Raw genomic sequence first — 23,307 nt, forward strand, 5'->3', positions numbered from 1 at the left:
TACATTGTGAGTTTGATGTGAATTCTGTTTTCCTCCTTGGTTTTATTTATTTTTATTTTTATTTTTTGTGTGTTTTTTTTAATTTTTACTTTATTTTACTTTATAATACTGTATAGGTTTTGCCATACATTGACATGAATCCAGCACGGGTGTATATGCGTTCCCAAACATGAACCCCCCTCCCACCTCCCTCCCCATAACATCTCTCTGGGTCATCACCATGTACCAGCCCCAAGCATGCTGTATCCTGCGTCGGACATAGACTGGTGATTCGATTCTTATATGATAGTATACATGTTACAATGCCATTCTCCCAAATCATCCCACCCTCTCCCTCTCCCTCAGAGTCCAAAAGTCCGTTATACACATCTGTGTCTTTTTTGCTGTCTTGCATACAAGGTTGTTCATTTTTTAATTGTGTGGTCTTTTTGAGTCAAGAGTTTTTGTCTGTTCTAGATACCAGCCCCTTATAAGGTATATGACTTGATGCTGGCACAAAAACAGACACACAGATCAATGGAAGAGAACAGAACGCCTAGAAATAGGGTAAGGATCCGACTTCACTGCCTTCCATGTGGATATCCATGCAGTGTGTGGATGTGTCTCCTGCATCGGCAGGAGAATTCTTATCCACTGAGCCACCAAGGAAGCCCAACAGATCTCTTTTTGAGGCTTCTCTCTTTCCATTCTGGCTTCTGGCAGTTGAGGTTCCTTTTAACCAGAGACTTTCAATAGGATACAGAAGTGATGTGCCTGGACATTGTAACCTCACTGTATAATTCTAACCCAATAAATACATGTTGAAGAAGTTAATTCAGGAGGAGATGAATTTAGTCTAAATTTGGTCTCAGACTTGTTTAGTACTATGAAAGACTGGCTTTATTTATGAGTAGAGCCATCATTGGAGATTAACAGAGAAGATAGGAATTCTTTTATTGGAGTATAATTGCTTTAAGATGACATAGTGGTAAAGAATCCGCCTGCCAATGTAGGAGACACAAGAGATGCTGGTGTGATCCATGGCTCAGAAAGATCCCCTGGAGGAGAAAATGGCAAACCACTCCAATATTCTTACCCAGAAAATTCCATGGATATAGGAGCCTGGCAGGCTACAGTCCAGGGGGTTGCAAAGAGTCGGACACAGCTGAGCATCAGTTCAGTTCAGTCGCTCGGTCGTGTCCGACTCTTTGCAACTCCATGAATCGCAGCATGCCAGGCCTCCCTGTCCATCACCAATTCCCAGAGTTCACTCAGATTCACGTCCATCGAGTCAGTGATGCCATCCAGCCATCTCATCCTCTGTCGGCCCCTTCTCCTCCTGCCCCCAATCCCTCCCAGCATCAGAGTCTTTTCCAATGAGTCAACTTCTTCGCATGAGGTGGCCAAAGAAAGTACTGGAATTTCAGCTTTAACATCATTCCTTCCAAAGAAATCCCAGGGCTGATCTCCTTCAGAGTGGACTGATTGGATCTCCTTGCAGTCCAAGGGACTCTCAAGAGTCTTCTCCAACACATCAGTTCAAATGCATCAATTCTTCGGCACTCAGCCTTCTTCACAGTCCAACTCTCACATCCATACATGACCACAGGAAAAACCATAGCCTTGACTAGACGGACCTTAGTTGGCAAAGTAATGTCTCACACACATAATTGCTTTACAATGTTATGTTAGTTTCTGCTGTACCACAGAGTGAATCAGCTACATGTACACACATATCTCCTCCTTCTTGAGCCTTCCTCCCAGCACCCCCCCCACCCCTCTACATTGTCACAGAGCACCAACCAGTCCCCCTGTGCTATGCAGCAGCTTCCCACTAGCTCTCCACTGTACATGCGGCCGTGTATATACGTCAGTGCTACTCTCCCAATCCATCCTGCCACCCCTTCCGCCCCTGTGCCCACATGTCCATTCTGTATGGCTGCATCCCTACAAACAGATTAATCTGTATCATTTTTTCTAGATTCCACATATGTGCATTAATATATAATATTTGTTTTTCTCTTTCTGACTTACATCACTCTGTATGATAGACTCCAGATCCATCCACAGCTCTACAAAGAACCCAATTTTGTTCCTGTTTCTGGCTGAGTAATATTCCACTGTATATGTGTACTGCATCAAGAAGATAGGATTTATTATAGAGAAGATAGGAAGGAAATCCTCTAGCTCTATGGGCCTAACTCAGCATTGTTCAGGGAGGTTGTGGCTCCCAGACCAGACTCCCCATCATTCCTGGCTTTCCACTGCCTTTCTTCCACTGTTTTTCTCTCTGTTGCTCTGGAAGATTTGACTGCCTCTACGCACATGGAATCCCAGGACTCCATGACCTGAACACTGGCTACCGTTACCTATTATCTTCTCAGGAACCTTTGCTCTCTATTATTTTCTATCTCCCTGGTCCTTTAGTTTAGGGAGACAGTCTTGGGCTTCCTTGGTGGCTTGGACAGTAAAGAATCTGCCTGCAATGCAGGAGACCTGGGTTTGATCTCTGGGTCAGGAAGATCCCCTGGAGTATCCCACTCCAGTATTCTTGCCTGGACAATCCCCTGGACAGAGGAGCTTGGCAGGCTACAGTCCATGAGGTCACAAAGAATTGGACACAACAGAGTGACTTACACTGGTCATTTAGTCCCTACTGATCCTGTCCATCAGTATTACAATGAGCACCACTCTAGCTTATCTCAAAACAAACAAAACCCATGTCTTGATCCTATCTTCCTCCTCCACCTATGCTCCCCACCTCCATGCCTGCCCTCCAGTACTGTCCCATCTCACATTCACTTCTCAGTCCACCCAAAACTTCCTTTTTTTAAAAAAAAAAAATTATTTATTTGGCTGTGCCGGGTCTTAGCTGCCGCGCGCGAGATATTCGATCTTCATTGTGACACGCAGACTCTCGGTTGTGCCGTGTGGGATCTAGTTCCCTGACCAGGGATGGAACCAGGCTCTCTGCATTGGGAGCATGTGGTCTTAGCCACTGGACTTCCCTTAGCCACAGGGAAGTTCCCAACCCCAAACTTCTAAGACTGTTATCTCAAGAACCCAGTGAATTCTATGTCACCAAGCCCAAAGGACACTTTTCAGTTCTCATCTTGTGCAGCAGTTAGGACTGAGAATGACAAGCCGAGAAGGGGGAAGTGGGCACTGGGGAGGTGGCCATCAACACCTGCCAGACCTTGACTGGCTCCCTCAGTGGCCAGCACTGTCGGCCATTTCCTCCTTGAGTAAATCTCTTCTCTTGGGTGCCACGATAATACACTCTCCTAGTTTTCTTCCTGCCCCTCTGGCTGCTGCTTCCCGGTCTCCTTGACAGAGATTCTTTCTTCTGTCCTCCTCAGGTCCCTTCTCACTCTTAACCCTCTTCCTGGATGATGGCATTCATTCCTGTGGCTTTAATCACTGTGTGGATATGAATGACTCCTGAGTCCTTATCTCCTGCGTCTACTCCATATCTTTGTATCCTGCTTGCTACCCTGTAGCAAGACTTGAATGTCTGCAAAGCACTTAGAACTCAACATATCCAAAATTAAACTCATTTTATTCCTTCCAAACTTGCTTCTCCTCCAGAGTCGTGTCTTCATGAATAGCTGTGCCATTCACTGCACTGCTCTGGGTGTCTTCTTTCCCTGTTCCCTGACCCTAATTAAACCCAAGGCCTATGGAGTCTACCTACTACGTGACTTCTGAATGGCTTTCCTCTTCTCTCCATCCTCACTGCCACCACACGCGTCTTAACCAGCTTGGGCAGCACCTGGACTGCTCTCTCAGTGTCTCTCATTTTGTCTTTATGGATGTTAATCTCCAAGTTGGTCTCCACTCTGAAGCCAGAATCTTTCCAAAATGTCAACCAAATCCAGTCACTTCTCATGAACATAAATTATCATACAGTCGTAAAAATGTTTATGAAGAGTATATTAATTGACACAAGAAAATGTTCACAACATCATCATTAAGTGAAAAAAGCTTGAATTTAAAACTTCTGTCACATTTCTAATTTCCTTTACAAAAATGCATGGAAAAGGTAGCAGGAAAAATATTCCAAAATGTTCAGTTCAGTCGCTTAGTCGTGTCCGACTCCTGGCGACCCCATGAATCGCAGCACGCCAGGCCTCCCTGTCCATCACCAACTCCTGGAGTTCACTCAAACTTATGTCCATCGAGTCGGTGATGCCATCCAGCCATCTCATCCTCTGTCGTCCCCTTCTCCTCCTGCCCCCAATCCCTCCCAGCATCAGAGTCTTTTCCAATGAGTCAACTCTTTGCATGAGGTGGCCAAAGTACTGGAGTTTCAGCTTTAGCATCAGTCCTTCCAAAGAACACCCAGGGCTGATCTCCTTTAGAATGGACTGGTTCCAAAATGTTAGGAATACTCAAACTCATAGAATTATTGGTCATTTTTTATATTCTTCCTTATAGGCTTCACTGGTGGCTCAGACAGTAAGAAATCTGCCTGCAATGCAGGAGACCTGGGTTTGATCCCTGGGTCAGAAAGATCCCCTGGAGAAGGAAATGGTAACCCACTCCAGTTTCCTTGCATGAGAGAATTCCGTGGACAGAGGAGCCTGGCGGCCACAGTCCATGGGGTCACCAAGAGTTGGACATGACTGAGCGACTAACACTTTCACTTTATATTTTTAAAAATTTGACAGTTGCTTCTATAATGAACTCGTGAATAAATCAGGAGTTTTTCCCCACTTTGGTTGCTAGAGACAGAAACTCAAATCAAATATACTTTAACCAGAGGGGGAGGTTATGAGAATCCTGTTATATCTCCCAAACTAAATGACTGGAAACCAGCCAGCCTCAGCCATGACTGGAACCAGAAATGCAAACATTGCCTATGTTCTTTCTCCATCTCAGTGGGTTTCCTCTGTATGTCTGCTTAGTTTCATCCTTAATTTTCAGACCAATTTTCTCTGGTCCCAGTAAGAGAAAATGTAGACCTTGAATGCCCTGACTTCACAGTTCATGGTCCTGGGATTCTTAAGACAGACTAGCCCACCTGTCTCTAGATCCAAATCAGCTAAGGAGTAGGACTGTCCCAGCTCAGATAAGGGCACCGGTCCCCTGCAGACAGAGGCAGGATCACGGTGCACTAACATGGTGGCTTCCCTGGTTATCATGTGAGTGGTGTGTATATGTGTGTGTGGTAGGGAAGGGATTGAAAATAAGAATAGTAGGTGGTTGGGACTTCCCTGGCAGTCCAGTGATTAAGACTCTGTGCATCAAATACAAGGGGTACAGGTTCAATCCGTGGTCAGAGAACTAAGATCCCACATGCCATGCAGCATGAATGAAATGAAATGAAAAAAAAAAACAAACCAGTAGTGAAATGGAGCAGGGCCATATGGTCCTTGCCCCCTCCAACATGTCCTCTGCCTACCTATTACTGGTGGAAACCTTTAGTTAAAAAATAAGTTTAATCAGAGAAGTGAGAACTGCTGAAACAAAGAAAAACACTCAGGAGACTAATGCCATCATTAAACGCAGTCAAGGACCTTTAGTTCTTTCTCAAGGGCTGTAGATGATACTCTGAGCCATATCCTGTGAGCTGTCTTATAGATACCAAAACACCAGGTTGGAGAAGTTAACTACGTGAGGACCGGACTGTACCCAGGACTTGAACTACCACAATTCCAAGAACTGACTGCAAAGAAATGGGAACAAGTGCACTCCAGAACTAAAGATTAACTGTACCTAAAACAACCAAGATGATGTTTAGTCAGACACTGATGACCAACTTGAAGATGACTGTGCTGTTTCTACATGTTGCCCATCCCCCACTCTGCCTGTAAATGCTTTCACCCCCTACTTGTGAGGGTGGGGAGTCGGCCTTTGGACAGATGTCTACCACCCTTCCCCCCAGTTGCTGGCATCTGAAATAAGGCAAACTTTCCTTACCACCAAGCCGGCCTGTTTACTGGCTTTTGAAAGGCAAGCAGCCGGAACCCCCACACATACCTTTTGGCAACAGTAGGTGGTTGTTTCCAGAAGGAAAGGAGCTCTGTATTTACAAAACAAAATCTTCACACCAAAATGAAATTTTACTAAAGTTAGAAAAAGTATACAGTATGATATTTTTTTAATCTCATAAACTATTTTCAGTAGCTTCCTTGTAACTCAGCACTGACTTATCCCCCTTTCCTTTTTGCAACAGCTAAACACATTCCTGTCTAGCCTTCTCATGAATTCTTCCTGCTGGTCATTTACCCATAAAATGTATAGATTATCTGCTTCAGCCCTGTTATTTCTGAGACGACAAACTCAAGCCCAGAGGGATGACAGGAATCGCTGAGCTCCCCCAGGGGGATAACAGAATGTCATCTTCACCTTTCTTGTCCACTGCGTTTCCTCTCTTCTACCCAAACCACCTGCCTTCATAAGCCCTCTCCACATCTCAACTTGTGCCTCCAAGACTACTCAGAACAAAGGCTTAATTAAGAGTACAGCAAGCCTGACAGCCCCATTGCATTATTCTCTATTCAGCTGCCTTTGCTAGACCTAGACACTCACTGGGAAAACTTGAGTCTTTTCCTGCACGATTACTCTAACTCCGTGTTGCTCAGTAAAGCACCCATAGGACAAAGGCTTCCAAGGATATGCCAGAGAGGATACAGACACATTCTGAGGCAGGGGAGCTTCTTGCCTCTAAATGCTACAGGTTGTAGATCTAGGAGTCTAATACCTGAACACATCCAAACAAGGAGATGGCTGTGGAAGACTCTACCACTACCCTACCCGCCCCATCCTCACGAGGCTTCCTTATGCATTCATTTGTAAAAAGCACACCGTTGTATTTGTGGAAGGATGCAGGATGTGCTTCAAGTATGGACTCTCAGGCCTGGGTTAACTGGTTGGCCAAATTACATGACCTAGATTATTCTATAAAGACAGGATGGGGGATTTCTCTGATGGTTCAGTGGTTGAGAATCTGCCTGGCAATGCAGGGGATGTGGGTTTGATCCTTGGTCAAGGAACTAAGATCTCACATGCCAGGGACCAACTAAGCCTGTGGGCCACAACTGGAGAGTTCCTGCACTGTACCTAAAGATCCTGCATGATGCGGTGAAGGTCCTGCCTGCTGCAGTTAAGACCCAACACAGCCAAATGAATGAATGAATGAATGAATTTAAAAAGACAAGATGGTAAGGACAACAAGGATCCGGAAGAAGAAAATTACTCAGTGTGGCAGACAGACTCTAGAATGGGTCCCAATGGTCATGTCCTTGTGAATCTTCTCTCCCTGAGTGTGGGCTGGACCTAGTGACTCCCTCCGACAAATAGGGTATGGCAAAAGGGATTAGTTACAAAGGACTGTGACTTTTCTCTCTCTCTCATGTTTGGAGCACTTGGTTTCTAGGGAAGAAAGCTGTCATTTTGTGAGCTATCTGTGGAGAGGTCCACATGGCAAGAAATTGATGTCTCTGGTTAATGGTATTGAGGACCTAAGGTCAGATAACAACCAGGGGTAAGCCTGGAAACAGACCCTCTGTCCCCCAGCTGAATATTAAGGTCCAGCCCTACTGGAAACCAGCAGTCTTGCAAGAGAGCTTGAGGCAGAGCACCCAGCTAAGCCATGACCAGATTCCTGATCTTTAGGAGCTATTAGATAATAAAACTGCTTTTTCATTTAAAGCTGCCATTTGGAGATCATTTGTTATGCAGCAATAGTTGGCTAATACACTCAGTCAGAAGCTCCTTATATGGAGAACAAGTCACAAATTTAGAGTCGGACATGACTGAAGTGACTTAGCAGCAGCAGTAGCAGAGACTTCCCTGGGGTCCAGTGATTAAAACTCCACACTTCCAATGCAGGGTTATGGGTTCAGTCCCTAGTCAGGGAACTAGGATCCCACATACCACACAGTAGGGCCAATAATAATAAATAAATGAATAAAATATAAAAATTTTTTAAAGGCTACTTACTGCTGAGCTGGAGACAGTCTGGATGTATAAGCTGAAAGAGAAATTTAAAGGAGAATGATCTTTCAAGAGCTGACAGATCTTTTTTAGTAGAACAGTTACTACAAATCTGATAAGGGATTTGCCATATTCTTATCAGCAGATCCCCAAGGAGTTCCTAGTTTAAAATGTTCTGTTTTGCTTTTGCATGATGCTTTGGGGAACAAGGCTCTTGTTTAAGGAAACGAGTGTGCATTATAAACTCTGATTCTTTTGGTCACTAAAATTGTTAAGTAAAATAGTTTTGAGTCTAATGACTAAATATTTAGGAAGATTGATTTTCCCTGTTTTCAGCTAACGGTTGGTTTTGGCCCATGGCAGCACAGCGCGGTGATCAATGGCACAGATTCAGAATCCTGAAACTGTGTCAGTTCCAACTCTGACACTAGCTGGTGACTAGAGTTATTTGTCACTAGAATTACTAGCTCTGCGACTTTGGGAAGTTACTTAACTTCTCTTGACCTCACTTTCCCCATCTGGAGAATGGAGATAATATGGTATCCACCTCATAGGGGTTTTATGAGGAGAGCACAAATTAATAAAGTGGGACTTACCTGGCGATCCAGTGGTTGACTCTGCATTTCCACTGAAGGGAGCACAGGTTCAATCCCTGGTTGGGGAACTAAGATCCCACATCCCTCGTTGCATGGCGAATAATAATAATTATTATAAATAAATATAAAGCAATTAAAATAGCATGTAACATATACTTAGGATTCTATAAGTATTTGTGTGCTAGGAGGAGGCTGGAGAGGGTGTTGATTACTGCAGTTTGCAGTAATCTGCCTGAAGAACACTGCATGATGATATGGAATTTAGGGCAGCAGATGCCTCCCCTCCAAATCCTGGGCAGAGTAGGACCCAACAGCTCATACAGGAGGTAAGTCATGCCTTGTCTGATTCAAACCACTGGAGAAAATGTGGTGGCTAGTACTTTACTTTTAGTCTTTTCCAATGAGTGGCTCAGTGGTAGAGGATCTGCCTGCAAATGCAGGAGACGCAAGAGATGTGGGTTTGATCCCTGGGTTGGGAAGTTCCCCTGAAATAGGAATTGGCAACCCACTCTAGTATTCTGGCCTGAAAACTCCCATGGATAGAGGAGACTGGTGGGCCTAATCCATGGGGTTGCAGTGAGTTGGAAACAGCTGAGCACAGAATAAAAAGAGAGAAGATTACTTTATACAGTTAATGGATATTTTTTCCCCATGTGCAATTCTGCTGGCCACTCCAAGTGGCCAGACCCTGAAGAATTCATGGCACATACACACACACACACACACATACACACAAACATACCCTCCCCAGCCTCTCTTGACTGAAGCTCCCCTGGCTAGGAAGAAGAGTCAGCAGAGAGCAAGGGATGGGGGGAAGCACCCCACTCCTACCCATTGAACTCCCTGAGTGTGAGCAGAGGAAGGTGGGGACTCCACTCCCCCAGAACCCACAACATTGATTTAGGGAATCTGAGCATCCCATGGACAAAAGGAGCCTGGCAGGCTACAGTCCATGGGGTCACAAAGAGTCAGACACGACTGAGCACGCACACAAGAAAGGAGAAGAGGCCTATGTCTCAGGCCTGTCTGTAACTTAGGAAAGAGGTATGTTTCAGAGAACTCCCCTCAAGCCCACCCAGGGGTGTAAGAGTAGATGGTTGGGTGGGCCATGTGGGAAGAGATGCCTGAGGAAAAGCAAAAAGATAATTTGGGAGCATTGCAGCTCTTGCTTGGGCTTCCCTTGTGGCTCAGCTGGTAAAAAAAAAAAAAAAAATCTTCCTGCAATGTGGGAGACCTGGGTTCTATCCTTGGGTTGGGAAGATCCCCTGGAGAAGAGAAAGGCTACCCACTCCAGTATTCTAGCCTGGAGAATTCCATTGGACTGTATAGTCCATGGGTTTACAAAGAGTCAGACACAACTGAGTGACTTTCACTTCACTTCACAGCTCTTGCTTAATGAAAGAGCATGGTAACGGGTCTCAGAATATGATGGCTCTGGCTGGGGACTGAATATTGAGTGTTCTGAGAAGTCAGTTTGCCATGGGTTAGACATGGCCCATGAATGTGGATATGAACATGGTTATAATAAAGTGAAACTTTCTGATTATAAATAATGGAAGATAGAAGGGACCCCACTTGAGACTGTCCAAGAGAAGTTGGCCCCCAGGGCTAAGGGATCTGTGGGGCCACAGTGAAGCTTGAGGGATACCAGAGCAACTTTGCAAATGATGTTTTCTTTGTTGGTGCATTATGAAAAAAATTCAAATGAGGGTTTGCTGCATTGGTGGTAGCTGTAGGGGGTGGATATTCCCTGAAAAGAAGATAGGGAGCATCATTGAAGGTAATGCCTTCGAAGTATCTTAGTGGCTTCTTAACTGTCTCATAAAACTACTATTTCTTCATTGTCAAAAAGAGAAAAAGGAAATGGAAGACAGTGGGGTCTTGTTTATAGTACATCACCTGTTTCTCCTGTCTCTTCTTCCCCTGATGAAACGCTAAGCACAGTGGTGAGAGCACAACAGCCAGTCCATGTCGGCCACTTCATCTCCTTTCTTTCAGTATCAGTCCCGTTAGACAGCAAACTGATGTCCTCAATCTATCTCATCTCTCGAAATGTTGATTCCTAACCAAGCTCCTATTCCTGAGATATGAATTTTAGTTCAAATTGCAATGGCCTTTTTAGGTTTATTTTTCTACTATAAGCAACCAAACAATTTTTGGAGTTAGACAATTTGAAAGATGCTTCTCAATAAACAAGCAAACAAATGGACCACCTTTACAAAGAGACTTTTCTCATGAGGGACAGAAGACATCTGTGGCAGCTGGAGTGGGACTATCACAGCTCTGAGAAATTATGGTTGAGGATAAAAACCCTTCTTAGAATGGTAGCTGTATCTTTGACATAGCTGGATGAAATGCTATGGTTTTACTGACATGATAGGTGGAATTCAATTCAGTTATGTCAGGCCCCAGAACAAAGGTTGACTTATAATTAGCTTTGCCTTTGAAACCTCCCACTGGTCTGACCTTTGTAAAAGGCAAACCTAACCTATTGGTTTTCTACCTCCCCTCCTCAACCCTTATTGAGACAAATAGATAAAAGTAAAACTGGTAAAAGTGAGAAGAGGAGAGTAAAGAAGCTGGCTTAAAACTCAACTTTCAAAAAACTAAGATCATGAGATCCGATCCCATCACTTCATGGAAAATAGATGGGGAAACGATGGAAACAGTGACAGACTTTATTTTCTTGGGGTCCAGAATCACTGCAGATGGTGACTGCAGGCATGAAATTAGGACTGACCCTGAAGCTGAAACTCCAATACTTTGGCCACCTGATGTGAAGATCTGACTCACTGGAAAAGACCCTGGTGCTGGGAAAGATTGAAGGCAGGAGGAGAAGGGGACGACAGAGGATGAGGTGGTTGGATGGCATCACCAACTCGATGGACATGAGTTTGAGCACACTTTGGGAGTTGGTGATGGACAGGGAAGCCTGGCATGCTACAGTCCATGGGGTCGAAAAGTGTCAGACATGACTGAGGAACTGAACTGAACTGATCTGAAAATGGAACTCCCCTGGTGGTCCAATGGCTAAGATTCCATGCTCCCAATACAGGGGGCCCAGGTTTGGTCAGGGAACTAGATGCCACTTGCAGCAACAAAGACCTGGTGCACCCAAATAAATACATATTAAAAAATCAAAAAACTGTTAAATAAATAAAGCTGGTAAGCCAGATCCAAAGGCTGCTATAGCTATGATTTTCTTGTTGTTAACATTTAGCTGCTAAGTCATATCTGACTCTTTGTGATCCTATGGACTGTAGAGCACCAGGCTTCTCTGGCCATGGAATTCTCCAGGCAAGAATACTGGAGTGGGTTGCCATTTCCTTCTCCAGGGAATCTTCCCAACCCAGAGATCAAACCTGTGTCTCCTTCATTGGCAGGCAGATTCTTTACCACTAAGCTACCTGGGAAGCCTGGTGATTAGATTTAGACTTGGCCAGATGATCTTTGGAAGAGACATTAAGATTCTAAGGTCATGAGGCATCAGTTAGTACCATGAAGCAAATATATCTGTCTGAGAGGAGGTTAACAGGGTAAAGGAGTTAATGATGCTTCCGAGGGTATATGCCGTTCAGCCTGGATGGTCATCTACAGGGGCAAAGGATGGCTACTTTTAGCTGAAACCTTCTACATTCATGTTATAAGGTTTCTTTTATTTTAAAAGGATATATTTATAATCAATTCTTAACTTTGCCCAAATAACTAAAAATAGTAGGGAAACCAAGAAAGGTAAACATATGTCAAGGCCATCTTTCTTAAGAAACTCTTAGGGAGACCAAAATTGCTTTCCCGTGGCTCATCTCAAATTCTCTGTCTTATTTAACCTCAGCTTCTGCAGAGCTTAATTTTCCTGTCACTGGAGTCTTCTGTTTCTTTAGGGAGTAGCCCTTCTAGAGTTCCTCGGGAGCAGTCACTCAAGAAACAGTCCTTAAAGGCAGAGAAGAAAAGGATGTCAGAGACTATGTGAATGTTATGTCAATGAGAGAAATAAGCCAGGACATGAGCTGCTTTATTCATGAGCCCACATTCAATCTGAGATTTGGAATCAATCTTACAGAAACACTTGGCAGGCAGATGTTTGCACAGAGGGGTTTCTCACAGCACTGTTGGGATAGTAAACATTTAGAAATAAGGTAGGTGTCCTCATCATTACTGAACAGATTAAATTGTTTGCTCATACTGTGAAATACAGTACAGCAAAAAAGAATGTGATAGAAAAACAAATATTGTATATCAATGCATATATGTGGAATCTAAATGGCATATGTGATTTTATTTGCAAAACTGAAATAGAGACACACACAGAGAACAAATGTTATGGACACCAAGGGGGAAGTCGGTGGGTGGGATGAATTGGGAGATTGGGATTGACATATATATCCTATTGATACTATGTATAAAACAGATATCCAGTGAAAACCTACTGTATAGCTCAGAGAAACCTACTCAGTGCTCTGTGGTGACCTAAATGGGAAGGAAATCCAAAAAAAGAGCGGATGTATGTATTGCTGATTCACTTTTCTGTACAGCAGAAACCAACTCAACATTCTAAAGCAACTATACACCAATAAAAAGTAATTTAAAAAATAAAAAGAATGAGATAGAGTTAAACGCACTGATATGGGGAGATTCCGAAGACACACTGTTATGTGAAAAAAACAACACGCAGCACAACCCATACAACACAACCCTTTTACATGAATCTGTATAACATACGTGTATGTGTCACACATAAACGCATAAGATGGGGATGGAAGGATGGGGACCACACCACAGTCCTGGCTGATTTGGAGCAGAGATATGAAAATGGGGATGAAGAAGTTTGAATCTTTTATCATAAGAATGTGTTTGTTACTTGCGTAATTTTCGAAAGATTGGTGCAGGCAATCTCCTAAAAACAAGAAGTACTAAACTCATTGAACTTCTTTGGCATCTGACTTCATCCCACCCACACCCGCTTTCGAGAGCTAAAAAACAAGAGACAGTTTCTGAGGCAGCTACTCAAAATCAGCTGAGGTGACTTAACTAGCTTGTCTTTTTCGGTCCTGCCCTCACAGTTGGAGGGGTCTCACCCTGTCTCTTGAGAGCTTATCCACTTTCTTCTCTTCCAGACTGCCTCATGAACCTGCTTGTGTTTCTCAGGCAGACTGCTCCTGGCCCTGGTGTCCACTGATGACTTCACTTCCTGTTTAAAACATCCGGCCTGTAAAATTAGCGGAGGGTCAACTTTCACTAAATTACTTGTTGGGATGAGGAAGGCTGACAGAAGGTTCAGAGTTCTACTGGCAGTTAGCAATTCCTCTTGATTCTTGGCTTGGTTGATTTACCTCAGAAAGGGGGAAGTCCTGTGAATCTGAATCTGTACCAGACTCCACTCTAGAGCAGTTCCAGCCAGGAGAATCCTTCCTACCTGGTGTTTCAGTTCTCTGTTTCTCAAGAGTGGATGGTTCGTCTCTGCTCCACGTGGCATCAGCTGAGACGGCTCAGCTGAAGGCCAGAGTTCGCTTTCAGGACGCCTCACTCACATGGCTTGCAAACTGTGCTGCTAACTGGGAGCTCAGCCAGACACGTGGACCAGGGACCCCTGTTCTTTCTAGGGGACCTCTGAACAGTTTAGACCAATTTCCTCACAGTATGGCGGTTGATTCCAAGAACAATCACCCTTAGAGAACAAAGCAGAAGTATGTATTGCTAGTGGTAAAAAAACAAAAACAAAAACAAAACCCCACCTGCCAATGCAGGAGGTGTAAGCGATAGTTTCAATCCCTGGCTAGGGAAGATCCCTTGCTGAGGGGCATGGCCACCCACTCCAGTGTTCTTGGCTCGGAAATCCCGTGGACAAAGGAGCCTAGAGGGCTACAGTCCATAGGGTTGCAAAGAGTCAGACACGACTGAAATGACTTAGCACACACACATTAGTTGAGGCAGTCTCAAGTTCTACTCAGGTTTAAGAAGAGGAGCTATAGAGTCCCTCTCTTGACTGGGGGGGGCAGATGTAGGCCAGCTATTGGCCACGGCTTGGTTTTGAGAGGTAGCAGAGAAGAGCTGATGACTGGATCTGAAATATCAATAGAATATAATAGCAGTTAAGCAATGCAGAGACAGAGAAACTGATCTTCCCAGGTCTTCCTCAACCAGATCTTCTGTAATTGGTTGATAATAAAATTTCCAAAGCCTATTTCTTCTACAAATGCAATAATAATAATAATTAAAAACTAAAACCCAAACCTATCTAATCAAGCAACTGTTAAAAAAAAAAACCAAAGACCCCAATTTCAATGTCAAATTTAGGATTATTTATTACTTTTTAAATTTTGATTTATCTGAACATCCCTTCCTTAAAAGAAGGAAATAGAGTTACTTACATCCCACTACAAAGTAAAGTTTTACTGGGATTTTGAGTTAAAGAAGATGTAGTCAATATTAAGATTATTATGAACATTGCTAAATTACCTATTAAGATAACTTTCTTGCATTCTCAATTCATTTTGGTGGGAAGAAGTAATCTAGTCGAAGTCATCATTTCTATTTTGAGTAGGTTAACTTTTGGTAAAATTAGTGTTTTGTATCTGAATCTTGTTTCATATGGTCAGTATGCTTTATTCAGAAGAGCTTTCCCTGTTCAATTTATGTGGAATACTTTCTGAATTTTGTTTGTGAATTGATGGGAGGGGCTTTGTTGGGGAGAGGATAAGAGAGTAGCAACAAATATGAAAGAAATGTTGTGGTAAACCTCAGGAGGATATTGTAAAAACTGACACATGGTACTGAAGAGGTATCATGAGCTTCTAGAAAAGGGGCTACATAAATGCAAAATAATACCACAATTTTAACTTTTAAAACATGGGTAGGAGGACTTCTCTGGAGCTCCAGTAGTTAAGAGTTTTTCTTGCAATGACAGAAGACATGGGTTCAATCCTTAGTTCAGGAAGATCCCATGTGCCTTGGAGCAGCTAAGCCCGTGAGCCACCACTACTGAGCCTGTGCTCTCGAACCTGGAAGCCATAACCACCGAGCCTGCACACTTAAGAGCCCGTGCTCGGCAGCAAGAGAGGCCACCTCGGTAGAAGCCCTTGCCCCAGGAACAGGAGCCACCACTTGCCACAACTAAAGAAAGCCAGCGTGAAGCAACAAAGACCCAGCACAGTCAAAAATAACTAAGTAAAATTTAAAAAGTAGATTCATGGTTGTCCAGGGCTAAGGGAGTGAGTTTGGGGGCAGAGGGGCATGACTGCTACGAATAGGTGCTTCTCTGGTTGAAGGTGATGAAAAAGTTCTAAAATGGATTGTGGTGATGGTTGTACAACTCTGTGAATACACTAAAAAACATGAATTTATATACAATTTAAATAGGTAAATTGTATATACATGAATTATATCTCAATAGAGCTGACATTTTGAAAAAGTAAATCTAAAATTGAATATATATAAAAGATACATGTATGCGTAGATTTTTTAAAAAGTGTTACGCTGCATAGAAAAACCTAATACGTCATCTACTTGTCACCACGGTGTCCTATTTTATCTCCTGCATCATGTACTACTACTTTTTGTTAATTTTGTCTGTATCTTTCCAGGGCTTTAACAATACACATATAAACAAAATATGAATATGTATTCTTTTGTTCTTCCCTTTCTTACAGGAAAGGCAGCATACTATGTAAACCTTTTTGCTATTTGTATTTTTCTCTATACAATGTATATCAGAGATCTTTTCTTTTTAGCACACAGAGCTTCCTCACTCATTTTCAGAGGATATGGTCTTCCATTGTGTGTTAATCACTCTCCCATTGAGGAACCATTTGATTATTATTTTCCAGTCTTTCACTTCTACGTTACAATGAACAACCACCTACATATGTCATTTCATACATGGTTTCACCATGCTTTTGCCTACATGTTATATTTCCAAATTAATTGGTGAAATGGTTTTATTGGTGTATTTTTAATGTTCCTTCATTATTAATAAAGTTAGCTTTTTGTCATATTTAAGAGCCAACTCTATTTGTTTTTATGGGAATGATCTGTTAACCTGTTGTGCTCCTGTTTGCCATGTGTCTTGACTGTGATTTTTTTTTTCCATTCAGAAATGTTTGATTTTTATGGAATTGAATTTATTAATGTTTTCTTTCATGATTCTGGATTTTATGTGATAGTAAGAAAAGATTCTCCTTTTCAGTGTTACAAAAGAGTTCACCTACAGAGTGTTCATCTAAAACTACTATGGTTTATTTACTAAATGCTTAGAAGTATTTATCAAAATAAAAAGTTGAAAGAAAAAGGAAAACAACTAGCAATATTAAAATGGACATTTTTTAAGAATAAACCTAGCAACATTTCAGACTAACATGAAGATATATGGAGATAGTAGCTTATTTAAGCAAAGATCAATTAACTACTTTGGCAATAACAAACATTAAATGCCACTGAATCTTTAACCAGCTAAGAAATGCTCTGTATGTGAGGATAGATAGTTTGTAGTAGCTCTCAGGTAAATATCTTGCAGGGATTTCAGTTTTGAAATTCACACAAGTCTAGAAAGGAAAAGAGGTGGAGTCTATTGTCTCACTTGCTGCATCTGGGCTCACTTTTGATCAATAGAATGTGACAGAAATGATATTGTACAACATATGAGTTTTGTAGCTTCTCTGCCTCCTGGAACTCAGATTCCACGTGAAGACTAGGCCAGCCTACTGGAGACTTACAGCCAGCACCAATTTCCACGGATGCAAGTGAGTCTGTGTTAAAACAACCAACCCACATCAGGCTGTAGTTTGACTCCAGCCATACAAGTAACCCCATGGGAGACCAGCAGAACAGCCTAGCTGAGGCCAGCCCAAATTGCTGACCCTCAGAATAATAAGCAAATAGTTGCTGTTTTAAGCCACTATTTGGGGGACATGGTTTGTTAAACAGCAATAAATAACTCATATAAATGCCATTCTGAGGAGTAATGAAGAAAGAAAATAGATAAAATACTGAAAGATAGGTTAGCGTTTCTGTATTAATTTGTTCAGTCACATACTCCATCTCTATGAAGAAAGGATTCAAGTCGGCTGTGCTGGGCAGACCCAAAGGTGATCTCCAGTGATCCCTGTTTACTGGTATTCATGTATTCATGTAATCCGGTCCTCCTGAGTTTGGGCTGAAACTAATGACTGTTTCTAACCAACGGAATATGGCAAGAGTGTCAGGATGTCATTCCCACGACAAGGTTACATTCTATAAAACTGCATGATGCTGACAGATTCATACTAGGCATTCTCCTTGTCGGCTTGATGAAGTAAGCAGCCACACTGAAGAAGGCTATTCAGCAGGAAGTCACGTGCAGCCTCTGGGAGCCAAGGGTGGCCTTCAGCCAACAGCCAACGACAAACAGAAGCCCTCAGTTCTACAGTCATCGGGAAATGAGTTCTGCCAGTAACCCAAGCAAACTTGGAAGGCAGTTCTTTCCCAATTGAGTCTTCAGATGAGAATGCAGCTCAGCTGACATCGTGATGGCCTCCCTCTAAGTCCCAGAGGAGACAATCCAGCTAAGCTGTGCCTGATGCCGGCCCCACAGAAACTGTGAGATAATATTGAAAGGTCTTCTATTTGTTCTACAGCACAGAAAGCTAATAGAGCTACTCAGGAAGCATCAGCATTCAATCCTTTGACCGGAAAGCAACCTTTGTTCCTAGAAGGAAAATTTGTGGTTTGTGGAAAGAGGGAGACCTTCTTTAGAAGGTCAGTTCTTCACAGCATTGTAAATCAACTATACTCCAATAATTTTTTTTCCCTAAGGGTCAGTTCTTTCTTATCACACTGTGATTTATTTAAAATCTTGGATAAGAAAGGCATTTATTTTCCTGGTTGACTCAGGGAACTAAGGATAATTTATTCAGCAAAGGTGGGACAGAAAACACATTAAATTTGTATATGTGTATAAGGAAGTGTTTTATTAGGTATCAGTAAGTAAGCTATTCAGATTCCATTGAGCTGAGAAAAAGGGAAAATGTTTAGTGCAACAGAAGGTTTGAGGATTATAGTTGGAGTAGACACCTGAAACATTCTCTTCATGGGCAATAAGAAGCAACCTGTTATAGTGCCCATGTATGCAGCAGGATTGGTAAGTACAATGATGCTTTTACATGTATTTATTATTGTTGCATTTATTCTGTAAAATCATCTTACATAGCTTGAAGTGATGGGACCATTAGGGTGATGTCATCTGCATATCTGAGGTTATTGATATTTCTCCTGGCAATCTTGATTCCAGCTTGTGCTTCATTCAGCCCAGCATTTCACATGATGTACTCTACTGCTGCTGCTGCTGCTAAGTCGCTTCAGTCGTGTCCAACTCTGTGTGACCCCAGAGGTGGCAGCCCACCAGGCTCACCCGTCCCTGGGATTCTCCAGGCAAGAATACTGGAGTGGGTTGCCATTTCCTTCTCCAGTGCATGAAAGTGAAAAGTGGAAGTGAAGTTGCTCAGTTGTATCTGACTCTTGGCGACCCCATGAACTGTAGCCTACTGGGCTCCTCTGTCCATGGGATTTGCCAGGCAAGAGTACTGGAGTGGATTGCCATTGCCTTCTCCGACGTACTCTACAAGGAATTTAAATAAGTAGGGTGACAATATACAGCCTTGACATACTCCTTTTGCAATTTTGAATCAGTCCATTTTTCCATGTCTGGTTCTAACTGTTGCTTCTTGGCCTGCATACAGGTTTCTCAGAAGACAGGTAAGGTGGTCTGACATTTCCATCTCTTTAAGAATATTCCACAATTTGTTTTGATCTGCACAAACTCTTTAGCGTACTCAATGAAGCAGAAGTAGATGATTTTCTTGAATTTTCTTGCTTTTTCTATGATCCAACAGATGTTGGCAATTTCATCTCTGGTTCCTGTGCCTTTTCTAAATCCAGTTTGTATATCTGGAAGTTCTCAGTTCATGTACTGTTGAAGCCTAAGTTGGAAGGATTTTGAGCAGTACCTTGCTTGCATGTGAAATGAGCATAATTATGTGGTAGTTAGAATATTCTTTGGCATTGCTCTTCTTTGGAATTGGGCTTCCCTGGTGGCTCAGGTGGTAAAGAACCTGACCGCAGTGCAGGAGACCAAGGTTCAATCCCTGGGTCAGGAAGATCCCCTGGAGAAGGGAATGGCAACCTACTCAGGTAGTCTTGCCTAGGGAATTCCATGGACAGAGGAACCTGGCAGCCTGAAGCCCACAAGGTCACGAAAAGTCAGATACAACTAAGTGACTAACACTTTCACTTATTTTTTTCTTTCTTTGGGATTGGAATGAAAACTGACCTTTTCCAGTCTATGGCCACTGCTGAGTTTTCCAAATTTGCTGGCATATTGAATGAAGCACTTTAACAGCATTATCTTTTAGGATTTGAAAAAGCTCAGCTGGAATTCCATCACCTTCGCTAACTTTGTTGGTAGTAGTTTCCTAAGGTCCACTTGACTTCACACTCCAGGATGTCTGGCACTATGTGAGTGACCACACCATCATGGTTATCCGGATCATTGAGATCTTTTTTGTACAATTCTTCTGTGTATTCTTGCCACCTCTTCTTAATCTTCTGCTTCTGTTAAGTCCTTACTGTTTCTGTCCTTTATTGTGTCCATCTTTGCATGAAATGTTCCCTTGGTATCTTTAATTTTCTTGAAGAGACCTCTAGTTTTTCCTATTCTATTATTTTCCTCTATTTCTTTGCATTGTTCACTTAAGGCTTTCTTATCTCTCCTTGCTATTCTTTGATTCCTTGCTGCTACTACTAAGTCACTTCAGTTGTGTCCGACTCTGTGCGACCTCATAGATGGCAGCCCACCAGTCTCCGCCATCCCTGGGATTCTCCAGGCAAGAACACTGGAGTGGGTTGCCATTTCCTTCTCCAGTGCATTAAAGTGAAAAGCGAAATTGAAGTTGCTCAGTTGTGTCCGACCCTCAGTGACCCCATGGACTGCAGCCTACCAGGCTCCTCCATCCATGAGATTTTCCAGGCAAGAGTACTGGAGTGGGGTGCCATTGCCTTCTCCGTTGATCCCTTGAGAGTTTCTTAAACCACATAATCCTAGAATTTGTGTGACAGACTGTTACACAAAGAACTAAAAATATTTTTATAGTTTATCTAGTCTGTGTATTTCTTTGATGTTTATTTGTTTTCTTACTTGTAATCTTCAATGAAGTAAACAAAAATAACTTGTTCTACATTTGTTTAAAATTTTAAATCCTCATCCAAATTTATTGGTTAAAATATGAGCTTATGTTTTATTATTTCAAAAGTATGTTTATTATTCATCACCAAAGAGCAAACCTTGTTCAAGACATTTTAACTGAAAAATTAAGAAGCCCCTATTACAAAAAGTACATTTTTTAAAAATCCAAAAATATTTTTCTCAATAATGTATGGAACATGCTTGTAGCCAGACCTAATTCAAAGATCCCTACCTTTTGTTAATAACAGATTTATTGGAATATAATCTATATACCACACAATTCATCCTTTTAAATTCTATAATTCAGTGGTTCTCAGTATTTTCACAGAATTGTGCAGCCATCACTATTAGTTTTAGAACATTCTCACCATCCCCCAAAGAAACTTTGGACCCATTTAACAGTCATTCCCCATGCCCTTCCAGTCTCCCCAGCCCTGGGCAATCACTAATCCACTCTCCATTTCTATAGATTTGCTCATTCTAGACATTTCCTATAAAGAGGACCGCACAGTATGTGATCTTTTGTAACTGGCTCCTTCAGATAGCATTAAGTCTTCAAAGTTTATCCATGCTGTAGCATGTATCAGCACTTGCTTTTTGTTGCCTAATACTTCATGATGTACTTATACTACATTTTATTTATCAATATCAGTTGATGTATTTGGGTTGTTCCTACTTTTTTCCCCCTATTATTATGAATAATGGTGCTATGTATATTCACTTACAGGTTTTTGTGTAAAATATGTTTTCATTTATTTTGGGTATATACGTAGACATGGAATTGCTGGGTCATATGGTAACTTGATGTTAAAACCTTTGTCAAATGGTTTTCCAAAGTGATGCACGATTTTATCTTATAACAAGTACTACTCGGGTTCCAGTTTTTCCACATTATAACACTTGTTAATATAGGTTGTTTTTTTTTTTTTAATTATAGCCATTCCAGGGGTGTGAAGTGGTATCTCATTACGGTTTTGATTTGCTCTTTCCTGATGATATTGAACATCTTTTCATTTGCTTATTGGCTATTCTTTTATCTTCTTTGGAAAGTATATTTTTTTCAATCAGGTCATGTAGCTTATTATTTGGCATAAACGTTAGCAACCAAGGCCATGGTCCTGTTAAACATCTCCCTCCCCAGCCCTCACATTCCATCCCAACCCTGCTATAAAAACATAATAGAACACAACAAAATACCACAGTTCAGTCTGAGATGGGAACAAAAAGTGGCTCCAGCAAAAACAAGACAGAAACACAAGACACAACATCTTTGAACAGTTAACAACAACTGCCATGGCCCACAGGGCAAGGGGTCAAAAGGAGACCTCAGACCTAGGCCATTCAGAGGTTCAGGACAGCTGTCCCTTCTGGCTACATCTTCTGGGCTCTGCTGCAGGAACAGGAAGGGGAGGCTGCTGAGGGGCTGGGCAGGACCCCTCCTCCCACTCTGAAGTTCAGGTCACTGACTGGAGTGCTTTTGGTTGGGGGAGATGTCGCAGGCTCCTCCCAGAGAGAGGGACGCAGGGAGACATCAGGGGCCCCAGCGGCTGCCCCTCCCCCGCCCCATGCCCACGGTGAGAAAGTTAGCTGAGCCCCTCCCCAGAAAGAGTTCATGGCCTCCAGGAGCCAGCACGCTTGTATTCGCATGGCATAAAGCCTCAAGTTGACCGTGGTCACCGGAAAGCTGACTTCGAGGACCCATCGCACAAGTGGCGCCTGGGAGTGGCTGGGCTGGGGCTTCCTCCTGGTCCACCTTGGTAGGAATGGAGTCTTGCACCTTGCTGCCTGTTTGCCTGCGAAGGTCTGGTGTCCACAAATGGTCCTAGTCCTTGGCGTTGTGGGGTCAGCAGCCCCTGCAACCCCTTAAACAGCTGCATGTTGCATAGGAAGGTGGTCTTGGCCTCGTGCAGGACCCTCTGCTCCACCTCGGGGGTCCCCTTGAGTGTTCATGACGGAGCTGTACAACTAGCTGCTTGAATTCGGTGGCGCTGGTGATGTTGGGGAAAGTGAAGAAGGCCAGACCCTCTGGAGCTGGGCAGGCCGAGGGCCTTCTGAGCGATCTTTTTGAGGACGTGGCACTCCAGACGGGTCGCCCAGGTAGCGGGTATAGGCATGGGCCACCAGCAGCTTGATCTCTTGGAGTCTCGGCACCGAGTGTTAGGTGGCCTGTGCATATGGGATGCCCTCCTGCCCGCGCACCCGTACTGGAAGGCCACGTCCTGTTCCAGGGTAGCCCTGCGGTGCACCTTTTCGGGGAGCTGAGGTGGGGCGTAGACTAGGTTCTCCTGGTTGTGTTCCATCTCCTCCTCCAGGGCCAAGGAGACGTGACACAGAGACGCCATCACCAGCTTATAGGCTTCTGGGGTCACCCTCGCCCTTCTGACAGCTCTTCATGAGCTCTGCATTCTCCTCCTGGGTGTGCACCTCCGGGGTGGCCTCCTTCATGTGTGTGCGTGCTAAGTCTCTTCAGCCGTGTCCAGCTCTTTGCCACCCTGTGACCTGTAGCCCGCCAGACTCCTCTGCTCATGGGATTCTCCAGGCAAGAATACTGGAGTGTGTTGCTTGTGCCCTCCTCCAGGG

At 43.1% G+C, this 23,307-nt stretch overlaps 2 pseudogenes; one reads left to right on the forward strand and one right to left on the reverse strand.

The window, feature by feature from the left end:
- Positions 1-10,006: 10,006 nt before the first annotated feature.
- LOC138421570 (NADH dehydrogenase [ubiquinone] 1 beta subcomplex subunit 3 pseudogene) lies at positions 10,007-10,294 on the forward strand (annotated as a pseudogene).
- A 10,489-nt stretch (positions 10,295-20,783) lies between these two features.
- Positions 20,784-23,261, reverse strand: LOC138421642 (heme oxygenase 1 pseudogene; annotated as a pseudogene).
- Between the last annotated feature and the right edge of the window lie 46 nt (positions 23,262-23,307).

Source organism: Ovis canadensis, chromosome 16 (assembly GCF_042477335.2).
Source record: "Ovis canadensis isolate MfBH-ARS-UI-01 breed Bighorn chromosome 16, ARS-UI_OviCan_v2, whole genome shotgun sequence".
Taxonomy (NCBI): Eukaryota; Metazoa; Chordata; class Mammalia; order Artiodactyla; family Bovidae; genus Ovis; species Ovis canadensis.